Genomic DNA, 21,998 nt, shown 5'->3' with positions numbered 1-21,998 from the left:
GAAGCAGGAGAATCTTGAATTTAAGGCCCATCTGTGCTACATAGCCAGACCCCCTCTCAAAAAAGGTTCTAAGAAAGGGCTGAAGAAATGGTTCTCGTTAAGAGCACTGTTTCTCTGAATGATCTGAGTTCAATTCCCAGAACCCACTGTTCATTACCACCTGTAACCCCAGCTCAAGGGGAATCCAACACCTCTAGCCTTTGCAGACACCTGAACTCACGGGAACATAACACACACACACACAAAAAAAAAAAAAAAAAAAAATTAAAGTTAAAAATAAATTAGTTTTAGCTTTTTTAATTTTATTTAAAAAAAAGAAAATGAATTATCTGTTCATTTTACATACCAATACAATTCCCACTCTGTCTCCTCCTTCCATTCCCTCCACATTCCCCTCCACACACACCCCCATCCACTCCTCAGAGAGGGTAAAGCACACTGCTCTGGGGAAGGTCCAAGGCCCTCCCTACTACATCAAGACTGAGCAAGGCATCCATCCAAAGAGAACCCATTTCTAAAAAACAAGTACAAGCAGTAGGAATAAATCCTGGTGCCAGTGCTAGTGGCCCCTCAGTCTGCCCCAGCCATACTAGTAATTAGTTTGAAAATGCCAATGCAATTGAGCATATAACACGGGGGGGGGGGGGGTGCTCACAAATAAAGTTTCTGCTAAACAAACATGAGCTGCTCTGATCCTCATCTCATCACCTCAGCTAGAAAATAGCAATGGTCTAGTTTGCACAAGGCTTATGCTACAGTTTCCCAACCAGTCCAAAAGGGCAGTCTCCTGTACTGCAAAGTGGTCAGTATGTGTCAATATTTTGAGTTTCCTCATCTCTCTTTCTCAATTTCTGGCCACAAACTGGTGACTTCATCAGATGACTGGACAACACAGACTTGCATAAAGAAATGAACCACTCTATCCTTCTAAATGTTAGCAAGTATGAGCTACTCAAGTACCAGAAGTAGATTTTATTGTTTTAAAGTATGATTGATTTTAAAATACAAACTGAGAATGAACTAGTTCAGAAACAATCGTTTCCACAATGAAAAATGCCTGGGACCAATTTCATTTTAACTCTCACCAGACAATGAGTTTTTCATTATCCTCTTTAAATCTTTTTAATTGTTTTGGTTAGCTGGTTAGCTGGCTCATCTAGGGTCTCACTATGTAGGTCAGGCTGATCTTGAACTAGTGATCCTTCTGTCTCAGAATCAATTAGGATTGATTATCAAGGGTACAGCCCAATGTCTGGTTTTCTTTGAATTGTTTTTAACTCAGCTCCAAATCAGTCATTACTTCTTCATTTATTTAGGTAGTAACAAATAGTTTTGTTTTGTTTTTCAAGACAGGGTTTCTCTGTGTAGCCCTGGTTGTCCTGGAAATCCCTCTGTAGATTAGGCTGGCCTCAAACTCAAGAGATCCACCTGTCTCTGCCTCCCAAGTGTCGGGATTAAAGGTAAAAGGCATGTGTCACCACCATCCAGCGTAACTGATCATTTTTAAATGAACAATCCATTTACTAAGTACAACATTAACACAATATCAAACTATACAATATGAAAATAAAGTATAGAGATGCTAAGTCTGGTACCTACAGTAAGGAGCTAAAATGACTATGTCTGAAGAGAAGGAGAAGCAGCAAAAGCGACTGTTATCTCATCTTGCTTGAAGCTCACCACATGGGAACACTAACGACTTAATTTTGTGTCACACTGTATTTCACATAAAAATTATAAATTTTTGCGGCAAACCTTACATACACAATAAGTAGTTCAAAAAATTAGCCTTTTTGCCAGGCAGTGGTGACACATGCCTTTAATCCCAGCACTTGGGAGGCAGAGGCAGGTGGACTTTGTGGGTTCGAGGCCAGCCTAGTCTACAGAGGAAGTTCCAGGACAGCCAAGATTACAAAGAGAAACCCTGTCTTGAAAAACGAAAAATAAAATAAAAATAAAAAACAGCTGGGTAGTGTGGTGCATACTTTTAATCCCAGCATTTAGAAGGCAGAGGCAGGTGGATCTCAGAGTTCCAGGCCAACCAAGGTTACACAGAGAAACCCTATCTAAAAAACCTGAAGGGTGAGTGGGGGCAATTATCCTTTTGCCAGGATGTGGTAATGCACACCTTTAGTTCCAGTGCTCAGTAGATCTCTGAGTTTAAAGCCAGTCTTGTCTGCACTGCACAATCTGAGCCAGCAAGATGGCTCTACGAGTAAACGAACTTGCTGCCAAGTCTGACAACCCAAGTTTAGTCCCCAGGTTCAACATCATAAAATAAGAAAACTGCCTCCTGCAAACTGTCCTACATAATAATGTGTTTTTTAAAAAAATTGTTTTGCCTTTCTCATGAAGGTGCTATCATATCATACTTGTAATCCTAGAACTCAGGATGCTGAGGAAAGAAGGAGAGTTTGAAATTGAGAGTTTGAGGCCAGCCTGGACTACTTAGTCAGAACTTTGTGTCAGTTTGAAGGAAAAGAAAGAAACTGTAATGGTTTGGATATGAATTATGCTTCTGCCTTGGCTGAAAGGCTCTTTAGTGAAAGTTTGGTTCACAGCTAGTGATGTTCTTTTGAGAGATTCTTTTAACTTTAAGGAGTAGGTCACCAAGGGCACATCCTTAGGAGCTGTATCATCCTCAGGGCCCCTCTTTCTGTTTCCTGTCTATCACAAATTCAGTAGCCTCTCCCATATGGTCCCACCATCATGACATTCTTCCTCACCACAGAGTACATAAATCAACAGAACTATAATGTAACTATAATGTAACATGGGAAATCCCAACACTCCAAAGGTAGAGGCCAGAGGATTAGGAATTCAGGTCATCCTCAGCTACACAGAGTTGCAGACCAACCAGAGATAATGTCTCAAAAAATTCACATACAAATTTAGTGTTGGTAGGCATGATGGCATAATACTTAGAATCCCAGCACTCAAGAGACTAAGACATGAAAGTGACTGTGAATTCAGCCTGTGATTTCTTAACAAGACCTTGTTTTAAAAACAAAACATGACTTGGCCTACAGGAGTTTCAGAACAGCCAGAGCTACAGAGATACCCTGTCTCAAAACAAAAAAAAAAGGGGGGGGGGGAGAAAAAAAAACAAAAAAAATTGGTCAGTACATGGCTCAGCAGATAAAGGCATTTGCCACAATATCTGATGACCTCAGTTTGATACTGGGGACCCACCTGGCAAGAAAATGTACTCCTGCAAATTGTCCTGTGACAAATATAACTGTGAAACAGCAAGTAGGTGTTGGGATTTAAATTCACATTCTCACACAACCTTCAGGCTCTCAAATAAAATTGTTTCCTCACAAATATCAATAAACAAACATGAAGCTGAAATCAGCCATTGGAGTTTATTGTCTAACAAGATGAGGAGCTCACAAGTGGCTAAACAAGAGGCCACAGAAAGAATGCAGAAGATTAAGGATGGTAAATAACAGTAACAGGAGCAAAAGGTCAGGGAGTGACTCTCAGAGGAGCAAGAACAAACAGTAAATTCTGTTAATCTCCTCCACCAGACAAAACCCTTCAAGGTAAAAACTTGCATTCCCAGGGTGATGGTGGTGTACACCTTTAATCCAAGCACTAGGGAGGCAGAGGCAAGCAGATAGGTTTACAGAGCAAGTTCCAGAATAGGCCCCAAAGCTACAGAGAATCTCTGAAGGGGGGAGGGGGGAATAAAACAAACAACAACCAAAAAAAAAAAAAACTTGCATTCATCACCCTGTACCCTTCTCAGTGAGTGCCTGCACCTACGAGGTACTTTAAAAAACAGCTTTTAGGGCTAGCAAGTGGTTCAGTGGTTAAGGGTGCTTGCCTGATGATCTAAGTTCAATTCCCAGGACTCACATTGAAGGAAAGAATAGATTCCTTCCTCTGACCTTCATTCATGTGTGTTAGAGGGATGGGTAAATGATTAAGAGTACTTAGCATTAACCTGAGTCAATCCCAGCATCTGTGTCAGCCAACAACTACCTATAACTCCAGCTCCAGGGGGATCCAATGATTCTGGGACTCTTTAGGCATCTGTATACACATGCATATACTCTCACAGGCACATGCATGCAAGTAACTAAATCTTAAAATAATAACAATGACAACTTTTAGTAGGATGATAACAAATATCTGTAATCTTTGCATGTAGGAGGCTGAAGTAGGATTAGATCAAAGTTAGAGTTGGCTATGCAGTAAACTCAAAGTCCTGTGGACTATGTAAAACCCTGTTTCAAAATTTTTCAAATTTAGCAGCTAAAGAGATGACTCCATAGTAAAGAGCCTTTAATGTTCTTACAAAGAACCCAGGTTCAATTGACAGCACATACATAGTTGGGTTGTTATGGGTTCATCCATAACTCCAGTTCCAGAGAATTCAACAGGAACATGCATGGTACACATACATGCCTGCAGGTAAAATGTTAATACATGCAAAAATAAATAAATCTAAATTTTTTAATTAAATAAATAAATTTAATTTAAAATGACTTTTAGGGGCTGAAGAGATGGCTCAGAGGTTAAGAGCATTGCCTGCTCTTCCAAAGGTCCTGAGTTCAATTCCCAGCAACCATATGGTGGCTCACAACCATCTGTGATGGGATCTGGTGCCCTCTTCTAGCCTGCAGGCATACACACACAGACAGAATATTGTATACATAACAAATAAATATTTTTAAAAAATGACTTTTAGCCAGGCGGTGGTAGCACACACCTTTAATCCCAGTACTCAGGAGGCAGAGGCAGACGAAGTGAGTTCAAGACCAGTCTGGTCTGCAGAGTGAGTTCCAGGACAGGCTCCAAAACTACACAGAGAAACTCTGTCTTGAAAAACAAGACAAAAAAAAAAAATGACTTTTAAATTTGGGGTAGAAGGTCCTGGGTTTGATCCTTAGCACCACATAAACTGGGTGTGAGGGCTCAAATCTGTAATCCCAGCAATTGAAAGGTAGAGGAAGATCAGAAGCTCAAGGCCATTCTTGGATGCACAGCAAGTTCAAGGGAATAAAGACTTAAAAGAGAATAATGAAACAGGAAGGGTTAAACAGAGAACAGGGTAGAGAAGGAAACATGGGAAAGGCCTGAAACATGGGAAAGACCTTTCAGAAAAGACCTAGTTAGTACTATAGGAATTTTCTAAAATATCTATATCTACAGAGAGAGAGAAAAAAAATGGAGAATATGTGTTAAATGTCCCTAATAGACACCAGAAGTTAACTAATAAAAAATAAAAATAAAAATCCCAGGGCCAGAAAAGGTTACTTGTTTTGGAACTGTCAGCTAATGAGGGCCCACAGAACCTCCCACCCCCAAACACTATAGGATATTGTCATTGCTCTTGGATATCCTCTAGAACTTGAAAGTGAGAACTTACTGCTGAAGACACCATATACTTGAGCCATAAGATATGGCAAAATCAAGATGATATGGAGCTAGAAGCTTCATCCCTATTGGCTAGCTTTCAAAGGGCTGGAGGGTGCTATGCATGGTACTGAAGGAGAAAAACAATCATCAATCATACACAGCTACAATAATGAGCAGCCTTGGCAAGCAAGACGTGCAGCACACTGTGCAATGGTGGCACAAACAGCATGTGAGTTACCAACTTTCTGATTGGATTTAAATCACAATCCACAGTATAAAACCAATACCTGATACCATTATCAAACCAAGAACCTTATGATTAGATAGATTATAGACCCTAGGGGAAAATTTACTACTATTATGCTGCTAAATGAACACAGTATAAACTGATTCCTAGTGATTTATTGTTTCACCCATAAAGCAATGTATCTATCTCTCAATTCTCATCTGAGAAGCTTTTATTTGCAGTGATCACAGTGATTTACAATGACCTACAACTGGCCAAGATGCGCGCAGAGACTGCAGAATGCTCAGTCCTAAAGGGAACACACATACTACACCTCCAAGGTTCAAGGATGATTGAGGAACAGGGGGGCAGCAAACAGTCTAAGTGCCAGAGGCAATGGATGACTACAAGGAAACCATCTTCTGGACACGACAGGGCAGTTGCACATTAGAACTCACAAAGTTGGGACAATATGTACAAAACCTTTGCAAACTCAAGCCAGATCAAATAAATCCCACCATGGAGAAAGGAATTGAGCACACAATCCCACCCCTAGCTGGGGAGCTATTGGCAATTGTCAGCTACTAGGAAAGGGAGAAAGTTTTCTGAAAGAGTGTAGGCCTGGGTGAATCAACCATTCTCCAGTAGAAGACCACACACCCAAAAATATTTGGGCAGCACAAATTGGTCTTGAAAGATTGTTTTGTTTTTGTTTGTTTTTTTGTTTGGGTTAGTTTGGTTTGGTTTTTGAGACAGGGTTTCTCTGTATAGACAAGGCTGTCCTGGAATTTGCTCTGAAGACCAGGCTATCCTGAAACGCAGTGGTCCACCTGTCTTTGCCTCTGAGTACTGAAATTGAAGACATGCACAACCACCCGGTGATTAAAAAAAGGGAAAAAAAAATGACACAAAGTTGGATGGGTAGAGAAGGAGAGGTGGATCTGGGAAGAGTTGGAGAAAGGGGTGAATACAATCAAAACATACATGAAATTCTCAAAGAAATAATAAAAGCCAGGTATGATTTACATGCCTATAATCCCAACACCCAGAAGGCTTAGGCAATAAGATTGAGGGCTAGCCTGTCTAAAAACAATAAACACGAGACAAAAAGTCATCATGGATATAACTATTAACCACTCTGACTCTCCCAACACTGATATACTGGGTTGAAGAAAGCCAAAGAGACTGGCAGTGTTAATGACAGAGTTTGCCTAGTCCACTTAAAGCCCTAGATTTAATCCTCAGCACTGTACCCAGAAAAACAGGAAAAAAAAAAAAAAAAGATGTTTTGCCCAAACATCAAGTCTCCATATAGAAAGTCAAGGAAATCAGAGAACTTATACTTCATTGTAGTTTGAAAAGAAACAGAGAGGCAAACATCTTGACTCATCTAGTCAGTATGCTTACTCTTGCTATTGGATGACAATAAATTATATATAATAGTTAGAAGAAAATGAAGCCTGCACACCTTTAATCCCAGCACTTGGGAGGCAGAGGCAGGCAGACCTGTGAGTTCAGGGTCTACATAACGAGTTCCAGGACAAACAGCGCCGTGGAGAGAGACCCTGTCTCAAAAAAAAAAAAAAAGGTTCAGATGATACTACACAGCACAGATCACAACACTTCTCTGAAGGAATGTGCCATACAAGAGTTCACTTAAAACATTCTCATTGCCTGCTGTTTCCCATTTGTTATCCAAAAATGTAAACATTGCTAAATCACAAGGATTTGCAAATTCTAAAATAGCTCTTTAGGATTGTTAATTCCCCACCCAGCTAAATCCTTTAAAACCTAGTCTAAAAATAAAACCGTGTCAAGTGTTCTTCAAAATATACTATGTATACTGATTGGAATGTGATGCTAATTAACATACTGTGAGCAATTAAAAAAAACTTCAAATAGCCTGTGCCAAGCTAAATAACAAAGAAATACCATCCACTTGACAATTTTCTTCAGCTAAACTGAGATTCTGGGAGTAATTTCAGAGGTCAAACATCTGAAATTCACTAGGTGTTGCAGCAGACAACTGTAATCCCCAATCTCCTGGCTGAAGCAGGAGGATCACAAATTTGAGGCCAGCCTTGGCTAGATACATGTATTTAATACAAGCCTGCATTTAATTTATTTTTATTTTGTGTGTATGGGTGTTTGACCTGTTATATGTCTGGGAACCATGTGGTGCCTGGTGCCCACGAGAACAGAAGAGGGTGTCAGATATTCTGGAACTGGAATTACAGACAGTTGTGAGGCCCCACATGGGTGCTTAGACTCAAACCTGAGTCCTCTGCAAGAGCCACAAGTGCTCTTCACCACTGAGCCATCTCTCCAGCCCTGAGAATATGTATCTAAAAAAACAAGTGGACTGGAACAATGGCTCATCAGTTAAGAGTGCTTTCTGCTCTTGCGGAAAATCTGGTTTGGTTTCCAGAACCCACACGATGGCTCACAACTATTTGTAATTCAAACTCCAGAGGATCTGATGCCCTCTTCTGACCTCCACTGACACTACACACTATACACTCAGCCACACAAAAATATAGGTACAATTAAAAAAAAAAAGCCAATCACCACAACAAAAACCACTAAGGGGCTGGAGAAATGACTCAGCAGTTAAGGGTACTGGCTGTTCTTGCAAAAGACCTAGGTTCAGTTCCCAGCATCCACCCACATGCTGGCGCACAACTGTCTGTAACCTCAGTTCCAGGTGATAATACCCTCTTCTGACCTCCAAGACACCAGGCACATACCTTGTTCACAGACATAAATGCAGGCAAAATACCCATACATGTACAGTTAAAAAAATAAAATTAAGTCACTGAGAGCTATACAAATAATTCTGGGAGCAAATAAGTAACAGAATGACTCAAACACTACAAAAAGTAAAGGTGTCAATTTTAATGTGTAATTAAGGACTTTTTACTCACAACTTTGAAGGCCAAACTAAAACACTCAGACATTATTATTATAAGATTACAGACATAGTTTAGATCTCATTATTATCAATGAAATCTTGACATAAATATTTAGTGTTATATTTTGAACCCACTGGATGAACAATTAGCAACTTCATCTATATGTGCACAAAACAGAAAAAAAAAACCCTCAACAACCTCTTCCTAAACAACCTACTCCTTTAATCTCAGCACAACGGAGGCAGAATCAGGCAGATCTCTGTTGAGTTAAAAGCCAACCTGGTCTACATAGTGAGCTACATCCAAGGGTTACACAGTGAGAACCTGCCTTTAAAAAAAAAAAATAGCCAGGCAGTAGTGGAGCACATCTTTAATCCCCGGCATTGAGGGGGCAGAGACAGGCGGATCTCAGTGAGTTTGAGATCAGCCTGGTCTACAGAGTGAGTTCCAGGACAGCCAGGGCTAACCAGAGAAACCCTGTCTCGAAAAAACTAAAAGGAAAACAACAACAACAACAAAAAGAACCCAATATTCCTGATTTTTTTTCAGAGGTGGGAAACTGATTTTTATGGTCTATATATAACTTTAGAAAAATGACACAACAAAATTTTCGAGTCAAAGCTTGGTTTTATGATTTCATAAACCCTTCACTGTTCCATTTGTTCACTGTCTTTTGGAAACAGTATTTAAATTCTCTTCTGCAAGTCAACATTACGGCATGCTGCTTGGCTAACAAGCTCCTCCCAAGATCAGGATTATTACTATTATACCAAAGCATTCTCTCATGTAATATTTTTCCCAATTTTTAAGAAGTAGGTGACTAACAAAGTTTTGTCTGAAATTTAAACATTAAGTAATCATACATTTATTAACAGACTTCCTAAAAGAGCAATTTGAAGTTAGCATTATAGTTACATTTTAATTACTTCCAAAGGTGTGAAGTTGTTTAATATTCAGAGCAAAAGTGCTGTGAGGCTAAAGTAACTGGGTTCAGAGTAGTTGTAAGGCAATAGCATTCGTATGTTTTGGATACTTTCTGTCATAAATGAAAGGTTTTAATACAGTTCTCAGTCCTTTTTCTACTAGGGCAAATCCCTTCAACTGCATTCAAAAGCCTTTCAGTCAAGCCTACTTCACAGGCACACAAGGTCTTTTCTACTATTGAGGAGACCTTAACAAAGCTGCCTGATCCCACTTCAGGGCACAATCACAGACCTGCAGACCTGATGATAAGCCTTCAGAACAGAAACATCAGCAGGTTTATTTTTCCAAGTATCAGCTAGGTCAAATTGCTGCTGGATTTTAAACAGCTTACTTAGCCCTTGAAGAGATAAGAGTAAAACAAGTCCAAAGAATTTCAGTGGTTTTCAGTGGTACACAACACCAAAGGTTTTGAAACTGCCCCTGAAGTCTCTTTATATATGAGTAGCCACTTCAGCATAAGCCTTAATCGAAGTAGCCATTTAAGAATAATGTTCATTGGGTTGGAGATTTTCACAATGCCTGCAACCTGGGGACTCGGTCCAAAGAAAACACTGCACTGTATAAATAGGGTTAATTAAAAATACTTTCATGCTATACTTTTTCAGGTGCTTTCCATAATCTGCCAATTTTGTATGTTTAGGAACATGTTTTACATGTTCAGCAGAGATTTAAAACCCAGAATTAGGAAAGAATACTACGTTTATGAAGTCAACATTTTTTACATGCACGTATAACCTTAGAAAAACTTGCAAGAATATCTCGAACTAGGAGTCCAATCCATTAACCAAGTGAACAAGCACTAAACATTTTGTATCAAATACTAAAACTGGTTAGCTAGACTTAACAAAGTAAATCTTTTCAATTGTATCAACTTCACTACCATTGGGGGAGAGGGCAAAGTAGCCAACAGTTAAAAATTAGCAACATGAAGCTAATTAATACAAACTAAATGAACTAGTTCACCACCATCCATCACACTGACCCTTCACAAGCTATCAGCTTTTCTTTTGGACCCTGATGTCTCACTAGCTCGTTCCTGCACCCCACATTTACTAGCTGCTCCCCAAACTCATCCCAACTCCTGGAGGCCATGCCCCTGCGCGCCTTGTAGCCAGCTGATCCCTCCGCTGACAATGCCCTCCCCTCTGCCTCACCTAGCGAACAAAGTTCTTCCAAACTCGGCGAGAAGCAAGCAAGGAACATCGGGGCTTCTCTACCCTCCGTGCGCACTTAACTGTTCTAAATCCCAAGTAACACTTGAGAAACCAACCCTTATCACTGCGCATTGTTTTCACGCCCCGGGAGCCAGAGCACCGGGGGCAGCGTCTCCACAGACCCCACAGGACGCAATGCAGGCATCCAGACGTGCCCTGAATTCATTCCCCGTTCTCTACACAGACCCGACCCCCTCCCCAGGTCCCGACGAGATCCCAAAGTCCACCCACTAACAAAGAATGAAAACCAGAGGCACACCCTGGGCCCCGGAGAGAGAACAATGAATGAACACGGTCGACTCGCCTCCCGTGATGTTCCAACTCCTCTCTCTGCATCCACTGGCTCTGCAGAGCCTGGACGGCTGTCGACTCACACAAAAGGCATCCCGGCTCCCGATCTCGAGCATCCTGGGCCTCCCATTAGGAAGCCCGGACCAAGTCCCCACGCCTTAGTGGCGGGGCACTGACCCGTTTCTCGCTGCCTTCCTCGATTCCCTCGTCTTCCCTAAAAGGGTGTCACTTGAGCGAAGCAGCCCGAGAGGAGGTGCAAGGCCGGGCTCCCCCCACTTATGCAGCTCGAGAGAAAAAGAACAAGCCCATCCCAGTGACAACACAGGCACCGGGCAGCTCTGGGCGGATTTTTCCCCCATTGCCAAAATATGAGGAATGCGCGCTGGGCACCGGGGTGGCGCTGGCACGTTTCCGAAAAACACTGGGAAATCTGAGCAGGGGTGTGGAAACTGGCTCGCCGGCCATGACACTCGGCCCGCGCCCGGCCCGCCACCCGGGTGACAGCGGCCTGCCGGGTCCTTCGCCCCTCAGTCGCGCAGTCAGCTCCGCGGCCTACCTGAGGGAGCCGGGCCACGCCAGGTCCCGTCGTGCGGCGGCGGCGGAGGTTGAACGAAGGGGATGCGGTCACATTCGGCGCGTCCCCAGTCCGGGGGACGGGGCCCCGGGCAGGCCCCGCATCGCTGCACTAGCGCCCCGCGCCTCAGGGCACGCGCCCCAAAGCCCGGCCAGCTGGCCCGTCCGAGGGCCCGCGGAGAGCGGCAGAGAAGTCTTCCCGCCTCAAGCTCGCTCGGTTCTAACTCCCGCCATCTAAGATGGCGGCGCAAGCACCCGCAATGAAGACGCTCTCCGGCCGCCCCGGCGAGCGAGCCCTGCGCTCGACGCTCGTCTTCGCGACCTGCGGCGCCGCGGGCTCCACCGCCTCTGCGCGAGCTCTCGAGCTCGGGTGTCCGTTTGAAACTTGGCTCGGGGATCTATCGCTCGGGCCTGGAACGTGGCCCCGCCTCCGGGGGCGTGGCCTCGCGATACCGCGGCCGCCATTTCGGGGCTGAGCCTGGGGTGTCTATGGGTGACGGCGTCTGGCCAGAGGCGAGTGGTCGTGGTCGCTGCCCGGGTCCGGCCACCCGCTAGGCCCTCGGAGGACCAGACGAGCCTGGTGACACTCGGCACGGAGCCCAGCTTGAGCGCTTCCTCTCCGAAGTTGACACCCGTGGAGAATGGCGGCTTACGGGTTTTGTGGGAAAACCCTCATACTGTATTAAACCTCGGGTTCCGCATTTGTAAATCGAGGTTTTACTGTCGTTCATCGGATTGACCAAAAACTAAAAGTTTGGTGTTACACATCGTAGCCCCAGCGTTTGGGAAGTGAAGGCAAGAGAATCAGGAGTTCACGTTCATGCTGAACTACATGGGACTCTGTCTCCAAAAAAAAAAAAAAAAATGGCAAGAAGATAGATCTTTTGATTGATGGGCCGGTATGGCCCACGGTGCGCCTTCGTACAGTCTGGTTAGGTAGACACCTGGAGGGCACTGTGACATCGTCAACGTTATTTTCTCTCTCTCTCTCTCTCTCTCTCTCTCTCTCTCTCTCTCTCTCTCTCTTTCTCTCTCTCTCTCTCCTCTTTCTCCCCTCTCTCTTTGTTCCCCTTGAAATAGGGACTCACTTTTAATCCGGACCTGGCCTCCGCCTCTCTTCTCCTGCCTCTTTGTAACTGTTTCCAAAGTAGCCATTTTGTGACCTGCGAGGTGGCTCTCAGAGAGTAAAATGTTTGCAGAATAAAACCTGATGATCTGAATTAAGTCCTCTGAGCCCTGAATGATGAGGAACCTGCCTAACTCCATTTTAAAGGCACCAGCTATTTATAGCTATTATGCTATATTATTAAAAATAGGTTTCTATTTACTGTGGGACTTCAGTAGCTCAGTTTCTGGAACCTGACCTTCCCTAACCCATGACCTTGATTTTTTTTTTTTTTTGAGAACACCGTGACCCTGACCGTTCCTAATCACATGGTGGGTAATCATATATTTTTTTAAGTGTTTTTTTTTATTGCACCATGGTCTCCCTTTTGTAAAACTATGCCTGACTTTACTCCTTATAAGGGGCCCAAAAGGTGGATTGGGAGCTGCTGCCTTTAACCCAACTTAGGAGGCAGTCGCTGGCCAGCTAGCTCCTGGGTACACCCCATTAAAAATCAAGCTTGCCTCAAATTGGGTTCAAATTGCGGTAGTGGTATTATTCTCACCATTGAAACTAACAATGGAAGGAGAGAGCAGACTCCCAAGAGTTGTCGTCTGACCTTGAGTACCCTGTGGTACATGTGCAACCTGCGGCCACACTTACAAACAAACATTATACAATATTTTTTAAATAACCATTTCTAAGTAAACATCTATTGGCATCTAGTATATTCATGGTGTTGTGTGACCACAACTTTAGTTCCAAAACATTTTCATTACTCTGAAATAAAACTGCCCACTAAGCAATGTCTCACAAGGCTCCCACCCAGTGACAACCACCAATATTCATTTTGCTACTACAGACTTAACTTTTTCTAGGTTATCTTATGTGCATGGATATTTATAGCGTGTGAGGCCTTTTAAGACTTAATTCTTTCACTTAGTCTGTTTTCAAGTTCATCTGTGTTACATGTGTGCCAACGCTTCATTCATCTTTAGTGTTAAACTCTTTCATCATAAGTTTATACCAGATCTTCTGTACCTGGGAGAACCGTGGGTATTTAGGCTTTTCCATCTTTCGACTATTGTATTGGTTACTTTTCTGGTTTCTGTGACGAAATACTGAACAAATACAGGGTAAGAAAGGAAGAGACCTGAAGAGACAGTCCAGTGGTTAGAGCACCAGCTGCTCTTGCAGAGGACTCAGGTTCAATTCTCAACACCCTCAAGATGGTCACAACCACCCGTAAGTTCAGTTGCAGAGGATCCGATGCCTTTTTTCTGATATCTTTGGGCACCAGACACATAATGCATAGATATTCATGCAAGCAAAACGTTCTTACATATAAATAGATAAAAATAGTAATAATAAAAGAAAGGAAGGGCTTATTTTGGCTGACAGTTCAAGGACACAGTCCATTGTGGTGGGAAAGCTCTGGCTGCTGGTTGTGTCCTGACCACAGTCAGAATACAGGTGAAGGCAAGCCCCTGATCACTGTTGGTTCTAAGGCAAAGGCTCTCTGTAACAGCCCCTGGTGTCCTGGAACTCCCTCTGTAGCCTGGGCTGGCCTCGAACTCACAGAGATCCACCTGCCTCTGCCTCCTGAGTGCTGGGATTAAAAGTGTGCGCCACCACCACCCAGCCCTCACTTTTTGTTTATTTTTATTCAGTCTGAGACCCCCCCACACCCAACATGAAATGCTGTCACTTTTAGAATGGATTTTCCAACATCCGTTAACCCACTCTAGACACTCCCTCCCAGACAGTCCCAGAGATGTGCCTCCTAGATGATTCCGGAGCGGTGGTCCTCAAACTTCCTAATGCTTCAACCCCTTAGTACAGTTCCTCGGGTTGTGGTGACCCCCAAGCATAAAACTATTTTTTTTCTACTTAATAACTGTAATCTTGCTACTGTTACTAACTTTAATGTGTTTTCCAGTGATCTTAGATGACCCCTTGAGGGGTCACAACTCACAGGTTGAGAACCCCTGGAGCCTGTAAAGTTGGCAGTCATTAGTAATCATTACAATATATGTTTAGGTTCCTTTATTTTCTTGGTTTGACTTGGTTTTGATTTGGTTTTTGAGACAAGCTTTCACTTTGTGGCCCTGGCAGGCCTGGACCTCACTGTGTAAACCTAGCCAACCTGGAACTCCTAGCGATTTATCAGCCTCTGCCTCTGAAGTGCTAGAATTAAAGGAATGCTTCTGGCTACTTGTTTTGTTTAATATTTTTAATTACGTGTGTACACCAAGAGGGGCAGCATGTACATGTCAGTGCAGGTGTCCCTGGGATCTAGAAGAGGACGTTGAATTCCTTGGAACCAGATTGACAGGTGGTGTGAGCCGCCCAATGGGAGTTGTATAGATGGGTACTAGGAGTAGAACTCAGTTCCTGTGCATGAGAAGCACATGCCTTAGCCACTGAACCATCCCCCAAGTTCTCCTTTTTTATTTTCTGGAGGAGATATCTAAGAGTGGGGTTTGGGGAAACACTCTGCACCCTGCTGGGTTGCATGTCCCCACCCTGAAGACCAAGCTTGTTGGTAGGCATGCTAGAGTTAGTTAGGAAAGACACACAAGAGGCTCTGGGGTGGGGGTGGGGCAGGGACTGGTAAACAGTTTGAATAAGTGGTGTCAGGAGGGAAAGAATGAAGATGTCACAGAAGGTGAGAGCAAAGGCAGAAGCAGACTTGGCCACTGTTAGAATGTTCCCAGCTTCAGAAGTGGCAACACTGTGTATAGATGTGAAAACTGATAGGTATACTTTTCTTATTTTTTATAGCTCAGTAAAATTTCTTTTAGAAGATGCTTCAAGCTTTAAGCCTGGTAACAAAAGCACATTTTTGAGGGTCTGGAGAGCTGGCTCAGTGGTAAAGAGCGTTTGCTGTTCTTGGAAAGGATCTGAACTCTTTTCCCTGTACCTACATGGTGGATCATAACCATCCATAACTTCAGTTCTAGGGGATCCAACACCCACTTTTGACCTTCTTAGGGACCATACACATAAAACTGAGAAATTTAATACAAAAAGTTATTTTTGAGACAAAAGAAAAAGAAAATAGTATCTGTCTTTCATAAGCCTTGTCATTTATCATTCATTTTCCCATACTCTCCAACACACGGCCGTTGAAAGGCCTCATTTTCAAGTGAGGATCCTTTAGAGACTATAAATAATGAATGCAAGGATGAAGATGGTAAATGTAGGGTAGAGATCTGGCCCCCTTCATTTGTCCTTGCCTCATTCAGTTAAAGATCCATGTAAAATCCAGCCATGATCGTGCAAACCTATAATCCCACACTAAGGAAGCTGAGGCAGGAAAACTGAAAGTTCAGGCCAGCCCAGGGTACATAAAGAAAACCTGTCTTAAACATGTATGTAATGTCAGGTATATGCCATGCCAGGCCCTGTGTTAGTTAGCATTGGGCCCATAGCAATGAGCAGGCCAAAGTCCCTCAAGGGGGCTAAGGCAACAAAATAGCACCAAACAAGCGAGTCGTGTGCCTGTGAGATTGAAGTTGGCGAGGAAGATGCTGCGGATGAGAGGATGGGATTCAGGAGAGGTGAGGTTGGTCTCCCTTAGATGGTAGCTCAGATAGGCACTGAGGATGAAAAGAGGCCAGGGAAAAAGCACTGTGAGCAATTGAAAGGGTATGTGCAAGGGCCGCGATGGGAGACTGGAGAAAGGCAAGCATGTTGACAGAAGGAGCCAGGAGGAGATGGAGCTAGCAAGGTGAGGACAGACGACAGAGTCATAGCCAGTCTGACACCCACGCCCTGGCCCTTCCTTGCCATCTTGCCTCTCCAGTGAGTTTAATTTTAGTCACAAATGAGTTTGGAGTGTGGGCCCTGCCTGGGCTGGGTGCTGGGAGAGAGACAGCCATGTAAATAAACAGTTACCCCACCAGGTGAGTGTGAGGGCACCCAGAGGAGGAAGGGAGGGATGGCCTCTGCCACAGTGGGTCAGGAAAGCCTCCACAGGGGCGAGGCTCATCAGAGGATGAGTCGGAATTTTCCAGAGAGAAGGGCAAGAGGCCAAGCAGAACAATCAAGAGCATAGAGTGTGACTGGCTAACACGGTGTATTGGGGAGCAGCACACCACACCATCATCTGGTGGGAGATCACCTCTCAGGGCAGGGAATAAAGAAAAGGAAAGCAGAAGTTTGGAGGGGCAGACGTCTGGTCTAGTATCAATTCCCCCCAGGGCCAGGACATGCAATCCTCTGTGCTGTGTGGTATGTCTTGCAGGAAAGCCTACCACAGTCACCTGGGAGAGCAGAGTGCCAGCATGCAGCGCAGAAGCAGCCTGGTTCTTTGCGAACTCACCTACGGTCTCTGGGCTGGGTAAAATGGTCACAGCCATACCCACCATCAAAAAGAGAAAACAAAGATGTCACCTCTCTATGGGGAAAGTGAAGTTACTTTGAGTCCTAGGTGGCAGGAACTATGGCTGCAGCCATCTTTGGAAAATAGAGTCAGCCATATATATGAACTGCATCTTAATAAATTCATTATCTTGGAAAAGGCATTGCAAGGGGCTGGGAAGAGAGCTCGTCAGTTAAATACCCTTGCTACTCTTCCAGAGAGCCTGGATTTGATTCCAACACCCACATGGAAGTTAACAATCCACTGTAACTCCAGTTCTGGGGGCTTGACGTCGTCTTCTGGCCTCTATGGGCACTGCACACAGTGGTGCACATACATATGCCCATACACATAAAAATAAATACAGTCTTCCCCAAAAAAACTTTTAAAAAGCATCAAAACTAGCCAGGCGGTGGTAGCACATGCCTTTAATCCCAGCACTCGGGAAGCAGAGGCAGGCAGAACTCTGTGAATTCGAGGCCAGCCTGGTCTACAAGAGCTAAGTCCAGGACAGGCTTGATAGCTACAACGAAAACCTGTCTTAAAAAAAAAAAAAAAAAAAACAAGGAAAAAGGTATCAAAACTGTCCTTAACTTGCACGGGAAGATTGTGAGTCTAAAGTATTGCTTTGCTGAGTATAATGGCTGACCACATCGCCCTTGGACTGAAGGGAGAGCTCAGGGTTATGTGCCCATTCAACATGAGCACCACAAAGGAAAAAAAGCCCAAACCAAAAGCACATAAAGTACATGGTCATCATCATTTTATGCCTGCTACTTACAATTCAAACATGAGACCAGAAAAAAAAATACAGTACAATAAAAATTATACCACGCATTGCAAAAAAGCAGGAGAACTACGTGTCTTAGACCTCCCTCAGCACCTGGAATGAGTAGCGCTGAGGCGGTGCCTAATCTGCACTTCTTTTTATTAGCAAAATGCTAACAGAACAAGGCTCATTGGATGACTAAGCCTTTGGGTGGCAAAACCTTCCTTTCAAGTTCTGCCACTGTCGCTGTTATCCAGGTCTACAGTGCTGGTTTCCCTCATTAGCTCACACTGACTCTTCCCATGCAGGGACAAAAGCCAGAAAGTCAGGACAGAGAACCGCTGGTGTTGATGTATGCGAAAATTGCACAGACAATCAAACTTTCTTCTTTGGAGGTTAGGGGTGGAGGATTTTTTGAGATAAGGACCCATGTAGTCCAACTGGCTATACAGAAAACTGAGGCCTTGAATAGTGAATCTGTTCTCCACTTCTCAGGTTCTGGGATTACAGACATGCACCAGTAGACTGGTTTTTTTTCTTTTCTTCTTTCTTTCTTTTCTTTCTTTTCCTTTCTTTCTTTCTTTCTTTCTTTCTTTCTTTCTTTCTTTCTTTTCTCCTTTGAGATAGGATTTCACTATGTAGCAGTCCTAGCTGAGCTGGAACTTGCTTTGTAGACCAGGCTGGCCTCGAACTCAGAGAGATCCGCCTGCCTCTGCCTCCTGAGTGCTGGGATTAAAGGCATGCACCACCACCACCAGGATCTTTTCTTTTTAAAGGATATATTTATTTACGTTCAATGTGTATGTATATGCTCCTGCACCATGGGAGTCCCTGGTGCCCAAGGAGGCTAGCCGAAGGCAACAGATCCCCTGGGACTGGATTTATAAGCAGCTGTGAGCTGCCATGTGGGTGCTGGGAAAGGAGCAGGGTCCTCGGAAAGACTTCTTAATCCCTGAGCCACTCTTAAGCCCTTTTCCTTCAGATCTTGTTTTTTTAGAGGTGGGTGCGTGTCATGGAATATTACTTTAACTAGGCAAAGAAGTTATATTTGTTTATGCTGTATTTATTTAACAATGTAAAGATGTGTTACTTTTGTTTAATTATGTAACAATGTGTTGCTGTTTCACCTTGCCTGCCTAAGGCACCTGATTGGTCTGATAAAAAGCTGACCGACCAGTAGGTAGGCAGTAGAAGGATAGGCAGCACTGGCAGGCAGAGAGAATAAGTAGGAGAAGAGGGGAGAGAACGAGGGAGAAAAAGGGAGACACCCAGGACCAGGCAGCCAGCCAGGCACCCACCAAACAGAAAGACGTGGAGAAATCAGTGAAGGTAGGGCACACAGAATGAAAGAAAGGTAAAAAGTCTCAGGGCAAAACAAGAGAAACAGGTAAAATTAACTTATAGGAGTTAGTGGGACAAGCATAAAATAAAGTTGAGCATTCATAATTAATATTAAGTGTCCATGTCATGATTTGGGAGCTGATTGGTGGCCCAAAAGAAAGCCTGTTAGAGGAATGGGGTTGCTTCTGTCTATGTAAGTTAAACTGGAACAGGCATTTGCTGAGCAAGAACTGCATGCTGGCGGGCATAGGCTGAACTAGCAGCTGGAGATGCTGAGATGCCCAGCATCTCATGTGCAGAAAGAAAAAACAAATAACAACAACAAAATAGAAAACAAAAGAATTCCAGGCCTGAACAAAGAACCCAACCATGAAAGTTTTGGCTAGATGTTGTGTCACATTGTCATACGCTTAAAATCTCAGCACTAGCCAGGCAGAAGTGGGAGAATCAGGAGTTCAAGGCCATCCTGAGCAATGCAGTGAGATCCTGGCTAAAAAGAAAGGGGGAAGGAGAGGGAGAAGAGAAATGAAAAAAACTTTTAAATTAAGAAAGAAAGAGGGAGGAACGGGCTAGGAATGTAGTTCAATTGGAATGCTTGTCTAATGTACACAAAGTCTTGGTTTTGATTCCTAGAACTTGGCATGACTAAAAAAAATCCCAATTGGTCCTGAGCCCAGTGGTAGTACACTTGCCCTAACATGTGTAAGACCCAGGGTTCAGTCTCCAGCAATACACACACACACACACACACACACACACACACACACACACACACACAAAGAGAGAGAGAGAGAGAGAGAGAGAGAGAGAGAGAGAATACGATTGTAGGACCAATGGGTAAAGACACTTGCTGCCAGGGCTGTCAACCTGGGTCTGATTCCAGGGACCTCTGTGGTGGAAGGAGAGAACTGGCCCCCACAGGCTGGCCTCTGACAACCACCACCACTGTTGCCCCACAACAAAAGAAGGAAAGAAAATACCAAGATACTCTAAATAAATTCAAAAGAAAGATCGCTGAAAGCCCCAAGGCTGAGGGGCAAATGAAGTGTGCCTGCTAGTTTCTGCTTTTTAAAACAATAAAGAGCCTTCAAAGCTGGGAACTGAGAGAATCTTAGAATACTTCACTGTGAGCATCGTAGGCAGATGGATCAGCTGACCTGAAAGCTGGTCCAGGGTTCAGCAAGAGCCCTGGCCCTTTTAATCCAGATGGGCCTTCCAGGTCTTTTATAAGCTCCTATGACCTTGACAAAGACCTAACCCACGGAGTTCTGGTTTCCTTATCTGTGGCAGAGGGAATTAAATGTGATAAGACACACAGAGGCCTGTTTCTCCTGAGAGTCCCACAGCTGCTCCTCTCCGGCCTTCTCAAATAACTTGTCCATATTTCAGATTTTTTTTTCTGTGTAGAAACAAGATAGAAAAGCTGAGTAACTGTACTAACTGGCATAAAGCTTTTGATGGCCTTTGATCTGTGTTGCTAACCTGTCTCCTTAAGGCATAGAGCTGAATCGCCACCAGCAGCAATGAGACCGCCAATCTCAAGACACTTGGCAGCACAAAATATTAGAAATGTTTCCTATTGGTGATTAAAAAATGGAAAATTCTTTATCATGTTTAAGTTGTAAGTCTTGATTACTCATGGGAGTGAGCATTTTCCCACGCACATGTTCCCTGTTCAGGATTTATCTGTTTATGACCTTCACCCATTGAAGCATTGCTGGGTTATTTTTTCTTATCAATATGTGCGAAATACTTTGTGTGATAACACAGTTAACTTCTTTGTAGCAAACGTTTCTTCTGGTCTTTGGTTTGCCCTTTCCATTGTCAGCTGTTTCATACTTGGTGACTTTGTTGGGACAGTTATTACTGCATGAAGGCAGAGGTTTTGAAGAGGTCTGTGCAGGGGATTTAAGCACAGGGCCTTGCATAGATTAAGCACACTCCACCACTAAGCTAAATTTCCAGTTCTGGGGAATTAAAAACAATTGTATTAGTACATTTATTTGTGCGTGTGCGTGGGATGTGCACGCACCTCAGTGTGCCTTTGTGCGTCAGCATGTCTGTGGAGGTCAGAGGACAACTCTTGTGACTTGATTCTCTCCTTCCACCTTCTGAGTTTCAGGGATCAAACTCGGGTCCTTAGGCAAGTGTCTTCACTCACTGAACCTTTGGTCACTATCGTCATTGTCTTCTTTCTCCTCCTCCTCCTTCTTTTCTATTTATTTTGAGGGCTGGAGGCAGTTAAGAGTACCTAGTGTTCTACATAGGACCCAGTTTCAATTCCCAGCACCCACATGGTGGTTCTCAACCATCTGTATCTCCAGTTCCAGGGGATCTAATACCATCTTCTGGCCTCTGTAGGCATGAGGCTTGCATGTAGCACACAGACAAACATGCAGGTAAAACACTCATGCACATAAAATGAAAAAACAATTTTCTTAGACAAAGTCTAATTATAGTTTTCTGACTGGCTGGAACTTTTTAAGTATACCAGGCTGGCCTCAAACTCACAGAAATCCACCTGCTTGCACCTCTGGAGTACTGAACTCATACATAATTAAAATAATTTTAAGATTAACTTTCAAGATATCTTAAATACAACCAAAAGCCAAATTGAAATTTTTAAAAAGCCAAATTTTTAAAAATTGCAACGTACATAGGAGGGAGATATTATAATCAAGAATGGGTTTGGAGGGCTGGAACAATAGCTCATCAGATATGAGTATTGGTCGCTCTTGCAGAAGACTCAGATTCAATTCCCAGCACCCACATGGGGGCTCACAATCATTTATTTGTGATGTGAAATCATCCATTTCAGGGGATCCAACACTTCTGACTTCCTCAGGTACC

At 43.6% G+C, this 21,998-nt stretch overlaps 1 protein-coding gene across 3 annotated transcripts in view; it reads right to left on the bottom strand.

The window, feature by feature from the left end:
• Positions 1–11,689, bottom strand: part of Raf1 (Raf-1 proto-oncogene, serine/threonine kinase) — a 52,248-nt gene extending 40,559 nt beyond the window's left edge. For 2 of the 3 annotated variants that reach the window (XM_085686895.2, XM_085686897.2), the window contains exon 1: positions 11,551–11,689. The gene's annotated coding sequence lies outside the window, so the exon portion shown is untranslated. Of the gene's footprint in view, positions 1–11,007; positions 11,153–11,550 lie in introns of those variants that run through there. The other variant, XM_085686896.2, reaches the window with a different exon arrangement.
• Between the last annotated feature and the right edge of the window lie 10,309 nt (positions 11,690–21,998).

The sequence above is a fragment of the Myodes glareolus genome, chromosome 3 (assembly GCF_982192425.1).
Source record: "Myodes glareolus chromosome 3, mMyoGla1.1, whole genome shotgun sequence".
NCBI classification, from domain to species: Eukaryota; Metazoa; Chordata; class Mammalia; order Rodentia; family Cricetidae; genus Myodes; species Myodes glareolus.
Note: the sequence above shows the minus strand (reverse complement) of the source record. Positions and strands in the feature narration are given on the sequence as shown.